Consider the following 5,161-nt stretch of genomic DNA (forward strand, 5'->3'; position numbering starts at 1 on the left):
CTCACCGCTTGTGTTTTTGCAGTCTTTCATCTTGTTCTTCTCTTTGTTGTAAAGGAGGTTTCCGCACTATGGAAAGCTAAATCATATGTTGGATCTTCCCTGTAGGCACCTGATGTAAATATATTCTATCTATGTAATGATGTTTTGTGTGTTCTCTGTGCTATCTGCTTTTCATTCCAGTGTGCTTTTACCTTGCTCATGTAGATGCATGCTTTGTTAGGGTCATTCAACAGTGGGAACTAGTCTGATTCTAAAGTCCTTGATAGTACGGGACTAAGTTGTTGTGCTATCACGAGGAATCGGAGTACAAGAACTTAGTTGTGTATGTGTGTCTAAATGCAGTCTTGGTTGAGTTTAGTCTTACAAGAGGAATCTGCGGACGAGGCTTGATCAGGACTAGGCTAGGCTATCATGAGGAATCGGGGTCTAGCAGTCCAGGAGACAACATAGGAACGTATGAGCATTGTTAGATAGAGAACATCGATTTTAGCATCAGGAACCTATTAGGAAGACCAACGCGTTCTCTACTTGTTTTTACACAACATTTCTCTTGCATGATTTTCTTTCTTTTGCATAGATAGTTTATATACCTGTTCATAACCACAATCATCTTTTCATACTAGACACCTATTTACCGAAATAGCTTGCCAGATAACACAAGTTCCCCGAGAGTTTGAAACTCGATTCTTACCATTTTATACTACTTGTGCGATCCGGTACACTTGCTGGTTGCGAATAGTGCCGCATAGATTAGTCGTAGTTTCTTTACACATTTCATATTGATATTCGATGTATATACATTTCTTGTACTTGACCATAATTTTGTTTTTTACTTAACATTTTGTATATTTAAAGTTATTTTTGTTTAAAATATAAGTGTTAACGTTTAAGTGTTATTTTTAAATTACTTGATTCCAAATTCATTTGAATTTCGTTGAAATAGTATGAATGTTATGTTTAACTAAATATTCATTAGGATAATATTTTATTTACATAAACAAAAGAGACAAAAATAAAAATAATTATTTTTTCAAATGGATTTTAGTTTGTAAATATTTTTTTGATTGGTCATGACTCAAATAAATAAAGCTTCAAAGTGGAAAAAAATTACCTTCAATTTTAAAAAAATTGTCTTCTGCACACTCACGGATCAACTTAATCTGCAAGTGTGCGAGGAACTAGGGGCATTTTTTGTCTGTGTGTGATGATATGTACCATAAAATTAATTTTGTCTTTTGTGTGTTTATTGTTAAAAGGGTAATTCAATACCTTTAGTTTGTAACCAAGAGGTTTGTTGGTTAACCTTGTAAATAGGCATAGTTATGTTGCCTATAAATAGACTCAATACATGTTGTAACTAAAATAACTTCTCAATAATACATTTCATATATTCCTATATTTTAGCTCTATCTTTCCTCTGGTTCCAACATTTGGTATCAGAGCAAGGAATCCCGGGGAGACTCTACTGCAAGAATGGCTCTTAACACCGAAAGCTTTGCCATCGTCCTCCCATCCTCGATGGAAAGAATTGGGAAAGATGATGCATCCAGATGAAGGCGATCCTCGGCTATCAAGATGTCATGGACATCATGGAAGAAGGCTACCTAAGCCTTCCTGAAAGGGCCACAGAGGCACAGAAAGCTATCCATAAGGAGAACAAGAAGTGAGACTACAAGCAATGTGTCTTTTTCACTAGTGTGTGTAGAAGAAAAAACTTTGAGATTGTAGAAACAAAGACTTTGTGATCGAGGCCGTACCCGAATCAAATAAACATGAAAATGCAGTAACTAGGAAGTGATCCTAGGTCGTTTTCCCAACGAGCAGTGACAACCAAATGTTCATAATATACTAGCAGTAACAGTAACGATGGGGGGGTTTGTTGTTTGTGATTAAAGAGCAGAACAAGTAAACTGGAATACAAAACTACTAATATTAAAAACGGGTTTTTCCTCTGATTCAGAAGCCATCTCTTATCCTGGGTTGGAGAATTTGTCCCTAACAGTCAACCACTTAATCCAACCCTATTTCAATTTACTAAGCGAAAATCAACTTAGGGTTTTCAATACGTGATTAGGCACCACATACACCAGTTAGCCCTTCGTCCATTAAGCATGAAAGCAAAGTTAGGCTCAGAGGCAATTAATCGAACACGAAGCGTGCACTGATTAATATTCACGAATTTGGGATACTGGTGAAGGGAGAACTGCCAGGAAACCACATTACAAGCGAAACCTCATAGAGAGTTGGGCTTCGTCCTCAAAAGGAAACAACACCAGAAAATCTAGCCTTCCATGGATTCAAACAGAAAATGCAATTGAAACATGAAGCAGAAACGTAAATGAACGGAACGTAAATGAACAGAAACGTAAACGAACATAAATGTAAAATGGAACAGAAACGTAAATGAGAGTAGAAGAAGAAGCAAGAACGAAATGTAATTAGAAGCAAAAAACGTAAAATTGCATTACGAACTCAGAAGCGTCAAAACAGAAAAACGAAAACCCTAAAACAAAGCTCTGAATAATGAATATCATAACAGAATAGAATGCCCTGCACGAATCCCAAGGCATCTATTTAAAAAGTGTCACTCAAAGTCACTGGGCCCTATTACAATACTCTGGCCCAAAACGAAATAAACACTGAACAACATAAAATAAAATTGCGAAATTTCCTAATTAGAAATTAACTAAGGTAAGTGCTGCTTTATTTGCCCTCTTCAAGTCCACAACCAAAATCCGGATTAAGCCCAATGTTTCATTAATTCCTGAAATTAGATTAAAAACATCAAATTAGCTAAATGAGCCCAAATAATAAAACTGCCTAATTAATTGACAATTAAGACCAATCAATAATTAAAATGGTGCAAAAAGGGTTTAGAAAATAGAAGAAAATGATGGCACATCAAAACCCCCCATACTTAGCCTTTTGCACTCCTGGGCAAAATGAAACAAAGAACAAAATCCAAGGATATCAAAGGGAGACAAACAAAAACATTCACATATTTCTCAATGAACATCAAGGAATGAAAGGAATGGGTAACATCTAACATAAGGAGATCCAAAAAGTCAAGACATTCATGAAAATCATCCAAGCAACCCAATCATGGCAAAATAGTTAATCAGCTCAAGAATGAAAAGTGATAAAGCCTCACAAGATATACACTCTATCTCTCAAGTGTCTAGGCTACTATTTACCCTCAAAGCACCCATGAAAGCAAACACCACATAAACTTGGCAAGATTCTAAAATTGACAATCAACCCATAAACACAAGCACATGAGGATCAAAAGGTCTTTTAAGGTTGTAATGGGGCCAAGGACAAGGTATGGAGAAATATGGAATAAGTGGCTAAATCCCAAAGGAATAGAGGAGCAAAGGGGAATAAGTGCATATTAAGAAAAAAAATAAGAAAATTAAAAGAAGTAAAGATAAAAATTAAACATGAAGAGTAGAACCAAGAGTTTCATCATTCTTGTGCCATTTAAGATCTTATTCACTCAACTTTATTGCTTTTCTTTTTCTTTTTTCGAATTTTTTTTTTCGAATTTTTTTTTTTAATCTTTAGTCTTTGAGAAACAACATTTCATTCAGCATGTCCAACATTTAACCAATATACAATGTACATCAAGTATGGACCAAAATACATCATGAAGCATAGCCAACAAAACAAGTTGTCCAATGAAACAAAAACCCCCCACACTTATTCCCAAAACAATTCCAAAGCTCCAAAATTCCTTAAGGATATGGTAATATCATGGTTTTTCACTTAAGGCTTGTAGTGAGCTTCAAAACAAGGAAAGGGAAACAAGGCTCAAAAGGGCTATCAAAGGAATTAATTCAAGGTAAGTCCATTTGGCTAGAAGCTTATAAGAACAAAATTGCCTTAATCATTTCCAAATATGCATGTGAATTAGGACGCATCAACAAGAATCAAGCCAAGGCTATTGTGCAAGCAATCAATGGGGCAAAACACACCAAATGATTATAATGATGGATGGCTCAAATTCTCACAAAGGTAAAATCATCACTTTCAAATTGAGCTTTCAAAACTATCATGACATGTAGAGAAGAATCAAGGATTTCAAGTCACAAAATGTCAAGAACTTTTATTTTCAAAACAATTACCCATTTCTTGAACATATCCTATAATTCAAAGAAAAACATGCAAAGTCGTACGTGCACACGAAATTGACCCAAAATATTAAACTGAAAATCCGATGAAACTAACAACATTAACAAATTAACACAACTAACAAATTAACAAAATCAACAAAACTAGCAAAACCAAAGAACACTCCCCCCCCCATACTTAAACAACACATTGTCCTCAATGTAGCACAATTAAAAGATTAAAAACAATTAAATCATCAAAGAGAATCGGACAAGTGTAATAAAAGCAAAGAAGGAGATAGGAAAAGAAAAACTCCCTAAGTCATGGTGGAGGAAGAGTAGGGTGGAGTAAGGAAGTCTCTTCCACCACTACGTCCACTAAAGAAGGGTTCGTGAGGAATGGCTTAAGTCGATGTCCGTTGACCTTGAAGCTCTTGTTTGTGGAGTCGCTTTTGATCTCATCTGTACCATAAGGAAAAACATTAGTAACAACAAAAGGACCAATCCACTTAGACCTCAACTTACCACTCATGAGTCCAAGCCTAGAATTATACAATAACACTTTTTGCCCAACCACGAAGTCTTTTTTAACTATCATGCTATCATGGAACTTCTTGGTCTTTTCTTTGTAGAACTTGGCATTCTCGTAGGCTTCTAGGCGGATTTCATCTAACTCACTCAGTTGCAACTTCCTTTCCTCGCCAGCTTGATCCATAGAGAAGTTGCAAGTCTTCACTGCCCAGTATGCTTTGTGCTCAATTTCCACTGGAAGATGACATGCCTTTCCAAAGACAACCCGATAAGGAGACATTCCTATGGGTGCTTTGTAGGCAGTCTGATGTGCCCAGAGAGCATCATCAAGCCTGGTACTCCAATCTTTCCTGCTTGGCTGCACAATCTTCTCTAGAATTCTCTTGATTTCCCTGTTAGAAATTTATGCCTGTCCATTAGTCTGGGGGTGGTATGGTGTGGATACCCTGTGTACCACCCCGTACTTTTTAAGCAGGGCATGCATTGTCCTGTTGCAAAAATGGGTTCCTTGATCACTAACA

The sequence above is a fragment of the Glycine soja genome, chromosome 18, assembly GCF_004193775.1.
Source record: "Glycine soja cultivar W05 chromosome 18, ASM419377v2, whole genome shotgun sequence".
In the NCBI taxonomy this organism is placed as follows: domain Eukaryota; kingdom Viridiplantae; phylum Streptophyta; class Magnoliopsida; order Fabales; family Fabaceae; genus Glycine; species Glycine soja.